The following is a 16,023-nucleotide window of genomic DNA, read 5'->3' as shown; positions in this document are numbered from 1 at the left end:
ATACTCTAGCCCTGTAGCCACCTAAATTGGCCAACTCCCGATTTAAAATGGCGAACGGCAAAGGCTGATGGGAAAGTCAGCCAACATAGACAGAAACCAGCAGCTGCAGGTTTGCTGTGTATTTACCTCTGCAAAGGCCAGACAACATCGATACCAGCGACCGTCACCATAACAATGTAGCAGCCATCTGTATACTGACGAGCAATCCCCGGGAACAATAAGTAGCATTTTCGACACACAAAGCAAAGCCAGACTCCTCGGCGCCAGCAGGAGCCCACACAAAAGGAGGTGAACGAGCACCTCAAGACCTCCCATCGATCAGGGAACCGCTCCAGTATTGGAGAAAATCGAACCATCCGATTGGGACAAAGTCCAATCACTTGGGACCAGGTACAGGATCCGCTCCGAAAGGCGGGAAGTCCCTGGGGACTATAAGAGTTAAGCCCCAAGTTCAAATCGGTCTCTCTTCACATCTTCGTCCTGCCCGGGTCACCCAGCAACACAAACCAACATTGACCGTGACCGGTGCAGTGACCGCCGACAGAAGTAAGTCTTAATTCAACGCTCGCTACGAGATAGGCGCTCCTAGCTACCAATCCGTACCAACTTCAAATCCCGCAGACTCAGAACCCGAACGAAAGGCCATTTGTTCCCCTGACCTGGTGGGCCAGTCCGAAGTTAAGTATAGGCCTGTTAGTTGTAGAAGTAGCTTAGACGTAGAATTTGTGCATGAGTAGCGATTACTGTGTATAATAAATATGCTTTGATTTGAATCTTACTAATCGGTATATTGGGTCATTGATCATTACTCGGACTTGAACCTCGTGGCGGTATCATAAAGATACCTGGCGACTCGAGAGCAAAGGTAATAAAACAGAGCAATTGAACCAAGGAGAAAGTTAGCAACAGCCCTCAAGACTTTTTTCAAGATTTTGTGTGGCTCGTTTGCTGTGTTTCTCAAAGGAAAATTAAATATAAGTTGAGAACTCCCTATGTGGGGATAGCAAAGAGCAGTTTGTACTAACTACAGTATTGCGGGCCAACCATGGTTCAAAAACACTGAACTTTAAAAACAAGTTCTTCAATAATACATGCTAAATCATACAATTTAAAATCAAATGCAAGTGAGAGACATAGCATGCGTGTTCACAAATATTTAAAGGTGGCAATATGATTGGCAAAATAAGGAGAGGTTTGGAAAAACATATTGATGCAATGAGTGAATTTGGAATGCATTGCCTTAAAGGGTAGTGTATTCAGATTCAATAGCAGCCTTCAAGTAGAATTGGATAAATATTTGAAGGAGACAAAAATACAAGAAAGTGGGGAATGAATAGAGGAGTAGGACAGAGATCGTAGAAAGAGCTGGTACAGATTCAAGATAAAATGCTGTACTATTCTTTGAAGATAAATTACTTGCTTTTCAGATCTCAAACACTGAACTACTTTGTACTTGCTGAGGTATTGCACCTCAGTTCTTCTTTTCTCCTGTTCATGTCTTTTGTTCTGGCAAACCAGGAAGAATTTCTCCACAAGTGGTCTCTAGTGGAGCTTTTCTGTTGTGGGAGCGAGCTGTTTTTAAAAAAATTTTGGAGTACCCAATTTTTGTTTTCAATTAAGGGGCAATTTAGCGTGGCCAATCCACCTAACCTGCACATCTTTGACCCATGCAAACAAGGGGAGAATGTACAAACTCCACACGGGCAGTGACCCAGGGCTGGGATTCGAACCCAGGTCCTCAGCGCAGTAGGCAGCAGTGCTAACCACTGTGCCACATGCCGTCCTGGAGCTAGCTGTTTATGCAAAGCTGCTACTAAAAGTTTGTTTATGGACGACTTTTCTACTCACATTAAAGCCCAATTTTCCATCCCACTGTATTAGCAGACTAAGTAGTGTCATATATATATTTTTATATTTCTGTGTTTATATATATATATTCTGTGTAGGGTATAGGTAAACTGTGTCAGTGTGTGTCCAGTGTCCAATCTTAAATTGGAGTCAGATTGCCTGTAAAATCTAAAGGGTGAAAGACTACAGGAGTTATCGTCTTGCATTTTGTAATGAAGCCTTATGGTGGGTCTTAGCTCACAAGTAAACAGAGTAGATTTGAAATTTACATTTGAGGAGAAGTCTTGAAATTGATTCGCACCTGTTGCATTTCGAAGGAGTCGCAAATGTATAAAAGAACATCTCCATTTCGCAGAAGATTCATGAGTAAACAGGGGCAGGCATTTTAAATTTTATTGACCGAAATGGAGGTAAAATAGGAACAGGAAAGGTTTTAATATTTGGGATCCTGAGTTTGCAAATGGATATTTGAAGACATGGAGAACCAAGATGAAAGGGGCTAAAAGGTATTTATGAAAATGGCTTTTCAGCTGTCATTAGTTTGGGGGAGGGTGGAAAGTTCCATTGAATGCCAACTCCTATGTTTTAAAGTGTGCTGAAAAGCTGTCAAAGTCTTTTGATTGGAGAAAGCAATTACATTTTGGAACAGGAGAGTATTTGTCCTGAGAAACAGTTTGTCTTGAATATACCTGGTTTAACTACATATTAAGAATCAAGATCTGATGTAAATTAGGCTGGCTTGTCAAGTAGAGAATTGCCTGGAGTGGCAATTATCTGTCAATCACCTGAAAGCGGGTGGTTCAAGTGGTGTTAATTTCTGCATCAGGAAACTAACTAACTGGTCACTCAGAGGGTCTGTAAAAGAGACAGACTTTCTGACCCGGACGGTCAGTAAGGGGTACGCAAGGGGACAGGCGACTATGCTGGAGTGAGATGGAGACTGAGTGAACAGTTAATTAAAAAATAAACAGTGAATTAGACTCACTTGGAAATTCAGTGCATGGTGAAAAGAGGTGTGGTATACATATGAATTATTTAAATCGGGAACAGGAGCAGCTGAGCAGAAATGGACCTTTGTGCAAACCTCAGCTTTGGAGCAGAGTGCGAAAAAAGAATCGCCCAGTGCTATCATAGGAAAACTGCAAGTTCATTGGTTGGCAAGAAACTGCTTGCAGTCCAAAGATGTGCAGATTAGGTGGATTGGCCATGATCAATTGCCCATAGTGTCCAAAATTGCCCTTAGTGTTGGGTGGGGTTACTGGGTTATGGGGATAGGGTGGAGGTGTTGACCTTGGGTAGGATGCTCTTTCCAAGAGCCGGTGCAGACTCGATGGGCCAAATGGCCTCCTTCTGCACTGTAAATTCTATGATAATCTATGATAATCTATGATGCTTAAAGGAGTATCTTAAAATAGCTGCAAATTCGAAAAGCATAAAGTTTTTAAAGAACTAGCTGCTTGAATTTGAGTCAGAAACACCAGGAATAAGGGAAGTCAGGGAAAGTTACATAAGGAAATATAAGTAACTAAAGAAAATAAAGTTAATTCAAGTAAAGTCAAGGCATGGCAGAGCAGCTCGGTCATGTGGAATGTGTATCCTGTAACATGTAGGAAGTCCTGGGCACTAATGATGACCAAGGCGACTTACATGTGCAGAAGTGCTGCCAGCTGCAGAAACTTGAGCTCTGCATTTCAAAGCCTCAGAAATAACTGGAGTCACTGTGTCTCATCTGCAAGGTGACAGCCACATATGCACAGAGAGGTGATCACACTGCAGGTTGAGAGCACGGAGGCAGAAAAGGAATGGGTGAAACCCAGACAGTCTAAAGAGAACCAGGCAGTCTAATTGAACCAGGCGATCTAAAGAGAACCTGCTATCTCTATTCTAGTCCTAATAGGTTGAGTAGAATTAAGCAGCAAGTCATGTAGTCTAAATCAGGGTTCTCCCACATGAATGTGATGCATGAAGTATAGTAAATAAGATTGGTGAATTACAGGTACAAGTTGCCGTGTGGAATTATGATATTGTGGCTATAACAGAGATCTGGCTCAAGGAAGAGCAGGACTGGGTGATAAATATTTCTGGTACAAGGTGTTCAGGAAAGATAGGGCCAGAAGAAACAGAAGAGGGGTAGCTGTATTAGTTAAAGAGAACATTGCAAAGTTGGAGAAAGAGGATGTCTCAGAGGACAGAATCAATTTGGCTAGAGCTAAGGACCAAAATGGGCGCAATCACATTATTTGTGTAGTCCATAGGTCACCAGTTAGTGGGAAAGATGTACAGGAACAAATCTTCAGGAAAATTACAGAGAGGTGAAAACATTACAGAGGAGTTCTAATGGGAGTCTTTAATTACCCAAATATAAATTGCAATAATAGTAATGTGAAAGGCAGAGAGGTGCAAGAGTTCCTACAGTATATTCAGGACAATGTTCTACAGTTGTATGTGTCTCGTCTAACAAGATAGGAGGCACTGCTAGACCTGGTTGTTGGAAATGAGGTGGGCCAAGTAGATCAAGTGTCAGTGGGGGAACATTTTGGAGACTGTGACCATTGTATTATAGGGATTTGGATGATGGTAGAAAAGGACAATGGACATCCAAATTAAGAATAATTATCTGGTATTACGATCCTGGATCAGATCTCGACAGTGGCAAGGACACTGGACAGAAAACCATATATCTTATTTTAATTTTGTAACTGTTATAACCTGCCTACTTACCATTGACTGGGGACTAATGACTATGCCACAATCCTGTGGGAGTATGAGCTTCCCCAATGAGGGGGGCGGAGAAACCACTAGTAAACTCCTAGTATAAATAAAGCTGGCCAGTTCAGGAACCAGCAGGAAGGAGTATGTAGCAAGGGATGTTACTGCTACTGTTATGTATATATGTTATAGTAAATAAATGTTATTACTTTGTATCCTTAAAACTCGTGCTGGATTCTTCGTGGCCCTTACAAAAGTAACATTGTGAGGAAAGGATACTTTGCCCCAGGAGTGGTTGCATGAAGAAATAGGGGTATGGTACATTAAAACAAACTATTACTAACACAATATTAAAATATTTATCATACCCAAAAATAGCTTACAATTACCCCTTAAACAATATGAATCAATAGTGAATATAATATCCTAATTGTGATCTTTATTCCCACTAAAAAAACAAGAAAACAGCCATCTCACCTCTCAATCCACCTTAAATAACAATGGCACAGAGGTATACTTTACAGAGTAATTCTTTGAGAAAGAAATACAAAAAAGATCTGACTCCTGTCAGAAAGTCTGGCTGGATATCTTCAAAAGCTGCTACAACTGGCTTGTTTCAGCCCCCCCCCCCTTGTCCTCAGACAAGTCTGCACCTCTTTAAAGACTGTTAAATCTCTTTTTAACTAAACTGCAGACAGCAAAACCTGACTGTGGTCCCAACTTCATCCAGAACTGAACTGAACTGAAAATGCTTTCTCAAAAAGCCCGATGCCTTAGCTCCACCCAGCAATGACATAATCTCACCAAGCTCAAAACTAATTAGCTCCCTAGGGAATACCCTAAATCAAAACAAAATTACATTACAACAGTTAATTGCACCTCTGGCTCCCAAAAGCTTTGTTGTCTTTCAACCTAGTAATCTTTAAAACATGATTTCAGCAGTCGAACATACTCTAACCCAGGTTTTTAACCCTTACTTCACCAAATACTTATAATACAATATAGCTGAAATTCTTATATTCATCACACTGGGAAAGGGCCAACTACAATGGGGCAAGAGCTGAGCTGTGCCGGATAGAGTGGACGCAAAGGTTGATGAGAAATCCCGTAACTGAACAATGGACGACCTTCAAAGAATAAATGATTTGGGCACAGTCAAGATATATTTCCTCAAACTGGAAAGGTAGGGCAACATATCCAGAGGCACGTTGGATTAAAAGTGAGATAGAAATGAAGATAAAGAAGAGAAAGTGTGTCTATGACAGGTGTCAGGTAGAAAATATAATCGAGAACCAAGCTGAATGCAGAAGGTAGAGGAGTGGTGAAAAAGCAAATGGTAACAGCAAAGAGGGATTATACGAAGAGACTGAGTGAACATAAAGGGGAACATAAAGACTTTTGAGAAAGTTATAGCCCATGGAATAAAAGGCACAGCAGCAGCTTGGATACAAAATTGGCTGAATAATGGGAAACAAGGAGTAATTGTTAATGGATATTTTTTGGGCTGGTGGAAATTGTAAGGTGGAGTTCGCCAGGGATTGGTATCGAGAACCTTGCTAATAATAATGACCTGGGTCTTAGTGTGCAAGGGACAATTTCAAAGTTTGCAGGTGATACAAAACTTGGAAGAACTGTAAGCTGTGAGGAGGACAGTGTAGAACTTCAAAAGACAAGTTAATGGAGTAGACAGATAGGTGGCAGATGAAATTCAATGCAGAGATGTGAAAGGTGATTCTTTCCGGTAGGAGCAACATGGAAAGACAATATAAAATAAGCAGTACAACTCTAAAGTGTGTGCAGGAACAGAGGGACCTGGGTATATATGCAAAAGTAATTAAAGGTGGCCGGACAGATGGAGAGAGCAGTTAATAAAGCATATAATAGCCTAAGCTCTATTAATAGAAGAGTAGAGTACAAGAACTTGCATAGGACACTAGTTAGACCCTCAGCTGGAGTATTGTGTACAGTTCTGGGTGCCGCATGTTAGGAAGGATATGAATGGAGATTGTAGAAGAGATTTACAAAAATGGTTCCAGGGATGAGATTTGATTTAGGTGCCCAAATTAAGAAGGGGCTGGACAGGGTAGAAAAGGAGAAACTGTCCCCACTTGTAAAAGGATAGGGAATGAGAAGGCACAAATATAAAGTGATTTGCAAAAGAAGCTAATGTAATGGGAGGGTTTTCATGTAGCAAGTGGTTTGGGTCTGGAATGCACTGTTTGTAGGTGTGGTAGAGGTATGTTCAATCAAGGCATTCAAAGGGTATTAGATGATTATTTGAATGGAACCAATGTGCAAGGTTAAGGGGGGAAAAGCAGGAGTATGGTACTGAATCATACTACTCATTCGGAGAGCTGGTGCTGACATGATGAGCGGAATGACTTCCTTCCGCACCATAATAACTCTGTGATTCTGGTTTAGGTCATATTTCCTGGATTTTATGGTTAAAAATCTATGAGAGCTGTTGCGAAAAAGGCAGTTTTATTTTGTATCTTTGATAACGCATTTGGGGGGTTATTTTGTAAGTTTCGTTCTAACTGTATCTTATCCCTTGTAAGTTTTATATTTCCTTTCCTTTCTTTTAATAAACATTTTAATTTCACATTTTAAAAGTTATTACTGCAGTTCTGATTTTTCTTTTGTTCAGCAGCTTTCTCTCCTCATTTCTACAAAGAGATAAAAAATTACAATCAGCCAAGACACATTTGAATCAGAGATCTGGCTTGCTCAGCTTTAACACTGGTCCTGCTGTTTGGGCAGTGGAGCAGTTAGGAGGCAATTCCACTGGGACAGTGGAGCAGTTAGGAGGCAATTCCACTGGGACTGAAGCAGTTAGGAGGCAATTCCACTGGGACAGTGGAGCGGTGAGGAGGCAATTCCACAGGGATAGAGGAGCGGTTAGGAGGCAATTCCACAGGGACAGTGGAGCGGTGAGGAGGCAATTCCACTGGGACAGTGGAGCGGTTAGGAGGCAATTCCACAGGGACAGAGGAGCGGTTACGAGGCAATTCCACTGGGACAGTGGAGCGGTGAGGAGGCAATTCCACTGGGACAGTGGAGCTGTTAGGAGGCAATTCCACAGGGACAGTGGAGCGGTTAGGAGGCAATTCCACTGGGACAGTGGAGCGGTTAGGAGGCAATTCCACTGGGACAGTGGAGTAGTTAGGAGGCAATTCCACTGGGACAGTGGAGCGGTTAGGAGGCAATTCTACCAGGACAGTAAAGCGGTTCGGAGGCAATTCCACTGGAACAGTGGAGCGGTCAGGAGGCAATTCCACTGGGATAATGGAGTGGTTAGGAGGCAATTCCACACATTATAGAAAATCAATCAATAGCAGTGCAGATATGCTTTTGTGGGTTCATAGCATTAATACTTTCTAAAGTGACACTGTAAAGATCAGCAAGGTCTGACTTGGTCAATATGTACTAATTTGAAGCACACATTTTAAATGACTAAATTTCCCGTGCAAACATCACACTTTCAACGTCAATTGAAGTCATACAAAGTAGCTGGTAAATTTAATGAGTTTGCAATAGTTTACTGAGTAAGAACTTTGCTGCAGTTAGCAAATGTATGGAGATTGAACCGACTTTGAAAATTCCACGCCGACTTAAGTGACTCAAATCATTGGGGAGGTGGGGCTGGGGTTGGAATCGATGAACCTTCTGGTGCACTCCTGTCTTAGCTCTGATGGGGTGAACCTAGGGGCTACAAATTAAGTCTCGAGCTGGCTATGCTGAGTGCAGGCCTTCCTCAGACATTTCCACAGACACGACCCAAGCCGGGACCCTGGAGCTGTGAAGAGTGTTACCCTCTGTGCTACAGAACTTATGATGTCGTGAAATGCAAATACTTCTAGGTCATTTCAAATGGGTGGAATTATTAGACTTCAATTAGGCAAAAAACATTAGTTATCTTTGTTTAACTTTTATAGAAATGCATTGGTCCACAGTTTTGACGGTCAAGAAAGACCCTTAGCATTTCAGCATTCAATGCACTTAGAGCATGTATTACATGATGAAGTCCATACAAAAAGAACATGTCCTTGTTGAATTATGCACACATAAAGTGAAGCAAAAGACGATGACAATGCTTCACTAAAAAACCTGTCTATCCCAGCCTTAAATATATTCAATGATGGAGCATCCATAATCCTCTGACGTACAGAATTTTAAAGATTCACAACCCTGAGTGAAGTAATCTCTCTGCTCAGTTTTAAATTATTTGTCACTTATTCGGAGACATTTCCTCGGTTTTAGGTCAAACGACCAGTAGAAACAATGGGCTGGATTCTCCATTCCTGTTTCCTGTGTCTAACAGTGTTAAGGTAAGCCTACTTGTGACAATAAAGATTATTAAAAATAAACAAATAAAAATTACATGATTACTTGTCACATGATTCTCAGAATTTTTTCTCTTCAGCCACTCATTCTCCATTCCTGACATCAATGGAAGATCAGTGGTGTTGTGGGCAGTATGGATCCACGGGTAGTGAAATTTATTTTGGGCATCACAAATCTACGTCCACAAGGAGACGTCATATCACGGATGCCAAAACATTCAACGATAGAGGAATGTCAGACACAGGCGACTTAGGAAGGAGGTACTGAGGGGACCTGTACGGGCGAATACTAGAAGAGGCACGTTCCCCGCTAGATGAGACACGGGAAAAATGGGAGGAGGAGCTAGGAATAAAAATAGGGTGGGAATTCTGGAGTGAAGCACTGAACAAGGTAAACTCCTCCTCCACATGCGCAAGGATAAGCCTAGTGCAGCTAAATGTGGTGCACTGGGCACACCTAACCAGAACCTGAATGAGCAGGTTCTTCACAGAGGTGCAGGACAAATGTGAACAGTGCCAAGGAGGCGCAGCCAGCCACACCCACATGTCCTGGGCATGCCCAGACTTGTCGAGTTCTGGACAGCCTTCCTTGAGGCAATGTCCAAGGTTTGGGGGATGAGGGCAGAGCTGAGCCCAAAAGTGGGATTTTATTAGACCAGCCAGAACTCTTCATGGGGAGGGGGGTCACCATCCTTGCCTTCGCCTCCCTAATTCCCTGAAGAATCCTGCTTGGCTGACGATCAGCAGTACCACCTAAAGCTGCAGACTGGCTGACCAACCGGTCAGAATTTCTCCAACTGGAGAAAATCAAATTCACCATCCGAGGGTCGGAAGAAGGTACCCAAAAAACGTGGAAGCCATTCACCAACTTATTCAGAGAGCAGCAGGGGGGGGCAAGGATGATAGATGAGCCACAGATCAGAAGCAGGATGGGAGGGAGGGGAAGGGGGGCAGGCAAATGAAGAAGCCGAGGGAGTAGCAATACTTGGGGAAATGCACGCTAGGGCCGGAAACAGACAGGGCAACTGAGGCAGATCGACCAAATAGGGCCCACAGCCACAAAGGTGGGGCAAAACAGGCGGATGTAAATATGTACAATGATCCTGGTTTGTGTGGGTTTGGTTTTGTTTTCTCGCTCTTTGGTCGATCTCTCTTTTGTAATTCTAGTTTCGCCTTTTTAGATTTTATAAGATACTACACGCGGATATGACACTTGTAATTTAGTGCCCAAACTGAAATATGTAAGAGAAAACCAATAACGGGCAGCACGGTGGTGCAGTGGTTAGCACTGCTGTCTCATGGTGCTGAGGTCCCAGGTTTGATCCCGGCTCTGTGTCACTGCACGTGTGGAGTTTGCACATTCTCCCAGTGTTTGTGTGGGTTTCGTCACCGCAACCTAAGGACGTGCAGGTTAGGTGGATTGGCCACGCTAAATTAATCCTTAATTGGAAAAAATGAATTGGGTACTCTAAAAAAAAATTTTAAATTAAAAAACATTTTACAAAAAATGTTACTTTGCCTCTCATCCCAGGGACAATTTAGTGAGCTTTCGCTGAACTACCTCCAAAACAAGTGTGCCCTTTCATAACTGCAGACCAAAACTGTACACAGTATTCCAGATGTAGTCTCATAAAAACCCTGTAGAATTGTAGCCAGACATCTTTATTTTTATACTCCAATTTCCTTGCAACAAAGGCGAACATGCCATCTGCCTTTGTAATTGCTTGCTGCACCTGTGTTCCTTGTACAAGCACTCCCAAGTCACTGAGTACACCCAAATCTCTTTGAACAAGAGCAAGTTTCACATCTTTTTAGAAGTATTAAGCTTTTCTATTCTTATGGCCAAAGTGAATCACTTCACATTTCCTTACGTTATACTCCCATCGGCCATCTTGTTGTCCACTCACTTTACTTATCCAAATCTCTTTGCAGCCTCCTTACCTTCCCCCCAGCCCCAACTTCGTATTATTCGCAAACCTTGAACATTTATTCCCTGCCTCTTCATTTAAGCCAATATAAGGTATAAATAGCCAAGGCCCCAATAGTGATCCAGGTGGCAGACACTCCACTATTCACTGCCTGCCAAATTGAAAAAGCCCCATCAAATGTCCACTCTCTATCTATTAACTGATCCTCTATCCATGCTAAAATGTTACCCCACCTCCATGAGCCCCTGTCTTTCCTATTTTCCTTTTGTGCGGCATCTGAGTGAATGCCTTTTGGAAAACCAGATATACTATATTTACTGGTATCCCTTTGTCAGATATGTATTACGATCTAAATCTTGCTGTGCATGGGCACAGGGTCAATTTCAAAGTCTGCAGATGATATCATATCATAGAATTTACAGTGCAGAAGGAGGCCATTTGGCCCATCGAGTCTGCACTGGCTCTTGGAAAGAGCACCCTACCCAAGGTCAACACCTCCACCCTATCCCCATAACCCAGTAACTCCACCCAACACGAAGGGCAATTTTGGACACCAAGGGCAATTTTATCATGGCCAATCCACCTAACCTGCACATCTTTGGACTGTGGGAGGAAACCGGAGCACCCGGAGGAAACCCAGCACACACGAGGAGGATGTGCAGACTCCGCACAGACAGTGACCCAAGCCAGAATCGAACCTGGGACCCTGGAGCTGTGAAGCAATTGTGCTATCCACAATGCTACCATGCTGCCTGTATTGAAACATAGAAGTATTCTAAATTGTGAGGTCAGTGCAGAACTTCAAAAGGACATAGACAAGTTGATGGAATGGCAGATGAAGTTCAATGCGGACAAATGTGAGGCGATGTATTTTGGTAGGAAGAACATGGAGAGACAATATGAAATAAAGGGTAAATTGCTTAAGGGGATGCAGGTGCAGAGGGAATTGGGCCTGTATGTGCATAGATCATTGAAGGTGGCAGGACAGGTGGAGAGTTAATAAACCATGCAATATACTGGCCTTTATTAACAGCGGCATATAATACAAGAGGAAGGAGGTTGTGCTGAATTTATAAAAGACGCTAGTTAGACCTCAACTGGAGTACCGTATACAGACTTGGATAACACACAATAGGAAGCATATGAACGCAATGGAGGGAGTGCAGAAGAGGTTTCCAAGGATGAGAAGATTCAGTTATGAGGATAGATTGAGAATGTTCTCATTGGAGAGAAAAAGGCTATGGGGAGATTTGATAGAGATGTTCAAAATCATGAGGGGGTTGAACAGAGTAGACAGGGAGAAACTGTTCCCGCTCATAAAAGAATCAAAAATTTAAAGCGATTTGCAAAATAAGCAATTGTAAGCAGTTGAGGAACAACTTTTTCACACAAATGGTTCGGGTCTAATAATTATAATCTTTATTGTCACAAGTAGGCTTACATTAACACTGCAATTAACTTATTGTGAAAAGCCCCATGTCGCCACATTCCGGCACCTGTTCGGGTACACAGAGGGAGAATTCAGAATGTCCAATTCACCTAACAGCACGTCTTTCAGGACTTGTGGGAGGAAACCGGAGCACCCGGACTTGTGGGAGGAAACCCACGCAGACATGGGAGAACGTGCAGACTCCGCACAGACAGTGACCCAAGCCGGGAATCAAACCTAGGATCCTGGAGCTGTGGAGCAACTGTGCTAACCACTGTGCTACCGTGCTGCCTAGAACACACTGCCTGGAAGTGTGATTGAAGCAGATTCAACCAAACGCTCAAAAGACCATTTCACGGACTTCCGGGTGCGGCGATGACCAGCTGAGTCGCACGTTTCGGCAGCTCCCTGTGAAATGGACTTTTGGGCTCTTGATAGGAGCCCCAACGGCAATTTTAACGGCTGAAAACACCGTGCGGTAAACCAGAAGGGTGTTCCCCCTGGACACGGATGGAAAAAGGAGAGGAAAGTGGCCGGATTGCAGCGGATCCTTTGGAACAACGGCAAGGAAGGCAAGCAGAAACCAAGATGGCGTTGGAAGGTGGCAGTTTCATATGGGGCCCTGAACAACAAGAGTTTTTGAAACGCTGCGTGGAGGAGATAAAAAAAGGAAATGAAGAAAGAGTTGTTGGCCCCGATATTACAGGCGATTGAAGGGCTGAAAGAGGAACAAAAGACCCAGGAGCAGGAGCTTCGGGTCGTGAAGGCGAAAGCAGCAGAGAATGAAAACGACATACAGGGCCTGGTGGTGAAGTCGGAGATACAGGAGGCACACCAGAAACGATCTGTGGAGAGGTTGGAGGCACTGGAAAATAACGCAAGGAGGAACAACTTGAGGATTCTTGGCCTTCCTGAAGGTGTGGAGGGGGCGGACGTCGGGGCATATGTGAGCACGATGCTGCACTCGTTAATGGGAGTGGAGGCCCCGACGGGTCCGTTGGAGGTGGAGGGAGCATACCGAGTTATGGTGCGAGGACCGAGAGCAGGAGAAGCTCCCAGAGCCATAGTGGTGAGATTTCTCCGTTTTAAGGATAGAGAAATGGTCCTTAGATGGGCGAAGAAAACTCGGTGTAGTAAATGGGAGAACGCGGTGATCCGCGTCTATCAAGATTGGAGTGCGGAGGTGGCGAGAAGGAGGGCGAGCTTTAATCGGGCCAAAGCGGTACTTCACAAAAAAAAGATAAAGTTTGGAATGCTGCAACCGGCAAGACTGTGGGTCACATATCAAGGGAGGCACCACTACTTTGAGACGGCGGATGAAGCGTGGACTTTTATTGTAGAAGAAAAATTGGAATGATTGGACTACGAAAATGAACGTTTGGACAAAGTGGTGGGACGAGTGGGGGGGGGGGGGGCGAAGAGGGATTGTAAGATTAATCCTGCGGTATGGTAACTTTTCTTTCTCCCACAGGTGGTGATGGGGGGAGGTGGGGAGGGAGAGGAGATGGGGCGTTGGCCATGGGAGGCGGGGCCGAGGGAGAGGCGCGGGCTTGGTTCCCGCGCTATGATAATTATGGCGGGAATAGAGAAGCAGGAAGGAGGGGGCGCCGCACGGGGCGAGCCGTGATCACGGGGGGAAGCCGAAGTCAGCCAGAGTTTGCTGACTTCTGGGAGCAACATGGGGGGAGTAATTACGCTAGCGGGGGGTCTAGCGGGGGGGGGGGGAGGGGGGAATTACTGGGTTGCTGCTGCTGGGGAAAGGGGAGAGTGGGTGCGGGAAAGGATGGGCGGGGGGGCACCGTCTGGGAGAAATACAGCCGCGTGGGAACTGGGCGAGAAGCTGGAAAAAGATGATGGCTAACCGGCAAGGGGGGGGGGGTGGGAAGCCCCCCAACTCGGCTGATCACGTGGAACGTGAGGGGGCTTAACGGGCCGATAAAGAGGGCACGAGTACTCGCACACCTTAAGAAACTTAAAGCAGATGTGGTCATGTTACAGGAAACGCACCTGAAACTGATAGATCAGGTTAGGTTGCACAAAGGATGGGTAGGGCAGGTGTTCCATTCGGGGCTGGATGCGAAAAACAGGGGGGTGGCTATATTAGTGGGGAAGCGGGTAATGTTCGAGGCAAAGACTATAGTGGCGGATAACGGGGGCAGATACGTGATGGTGAGTGGCAAATTACAGGGAGAGATGGTGGTGTTGGTAAACGTGTATGCCCCGAATTGGGACGATGCCAATTTTATGAGGCGAATGCTAGGACGCATCCCAGACCTAGAGACCGGAAAGCTGATAATGGGGGGAGACTTTAACACGGTGTTGGAACCAAGGCTGGATAGGTCGAAGTCCAGGACTGGTAGGAGGCCGGCAGCAGCCAAGGTGCTTAAGGATTTTATGGAGCAGATGGGAGGGGTGGACCCGTGGAGATTCAGTAGACCTAGGAGTAAGGAGTTCTCGTTTTTCTCCTATGTCCATAAAGTCTATTCACGCATAGACTTTTTTGTGTTGGGTAGGGCATTGATCCCGAGGGTGAGGGGAACGGAATATACGGCTATAGCCATTTCGGATCATGCCCCACACTGGGTAGACTTGGAGATAGGGGAGGAAACAAGAGGGCGTCCACCCTGGAGAATGGATATGGGACTAATGGCGGATGAGGGGGTGTGCTTAAGGGTGAGGGGATGCATTGAAAAGTACTTGGAACTCAATGACAATGGGGAGGTTCAGGTGGGAGTGGTCTGGGAGGCGTTGAAGGCGGTGGTTAGGGGGGAGCTGATATCAATAAGGACACATAAAGGGAAGCAGGAGAGTAAGGAACGGGAGCGGTTGTTGCAAGAACTTTTGAGGGTGGACAGACAGTATGCGGAAGCACCGGAGGAGGGACTGTATAGGGAAAGGCAAAGGCTGCATGTGGAATTTGACTTGCTGACCACAGGCACTGCAGAGGCACAATGGAGGAAGGCGCAGGGTGTACAGTATGAATATGGAGAGAAGGCGAGCAGATTGCTGGCACACCAATTGAGGAAAAGGGGAGCAGCGAGGGAAATAGGGGGGGTGAGAGACGAAGATGGAGAGACGGAGCGGGGAGCGGAGAGAGTGAATGAAGTGTTTAAGACATTTTATAAAAAATTGTATGAAGCTCAACCCCCGGATGGGAGGGAGAGAATGATGGAGTTTTTGGATCGGCTGGAAATTCCCAAGGTGGAAGAGCAGGAAAGGATGGGATTGGGAGCACAGATCACGGTAGAAGAAGTGGTGAAAGGAATTAGGAACATGCAGACGGGAAAGGCCCCGGGACCGGACGGATTCCCAGTTGAATTTTACAGAAAATATTTGGACTTGCTCGCCCCGCTACTGACGAGGACCTTCAACGAGGCAAAGGAAAGGGGACAACTGCCCCCGACTATGTCAGAAGCAACGATATCGCTTCTTTTAAAGAAGGAAAAGGATCCGCTACAATGCGGGTCCTACAGACCAATCTCCCTCCTCAATGTAGATGCCAAGGTCTTGGCCAAGGTAATGGCAATGAGAATAGAGGAATGTGTCCCGGGGGTGGTTCATGAGGACCAAACTGGGTTTGTGAAGGGGAGACAGCTGAACACGAACATACGGAGGTTGTTAGGGGTAATGATGATGGCCCCACCAGAGGGTGAAACGGAGATAGTAGTGGCGATGGATGCCGAGAAAGCATTTGATAGAGTGGAGTGGGATTATCTGTGGGAGGTGTTGAGGAGATTTGGGTTCGGAGAGGGGTATGTTAGATGGG

At 45.0% G+C, this 16,023-nt stretch overlaps 1 protein-coding gene across 1 annotated transcript in view; it reads right to left on the bottom strand.

The window, feature by feature from the left end:
• atp10d (ATPase phospholipid transporting 10D) overlaps positions 1-16,023 on the bottom strand; it is a 375,226-nt gene that overhangs the window by 207,481 nt on the left and 151,722 nt on the right.

This window comes from Scyliorhinus torazame, chromosome 3 (assembly GCF_047496885.1).
Source record: "Scyliorhinus torazame isolate Kashiwa2021f chromosome 3, sScyTor2.1, whole genome shotgun sequence".
NCBI lineage: Eukaryota > Metazoa > Chordata > Chondrichthyes > Carcharhiniformes > Scyliorhinidae > Scyliorhinus > Scyliorhinus torazame.
Note: the sequence above shows the minus strand (reverse complement) of the source record. Positions and strands in the feature narration are given on the sequence as shown.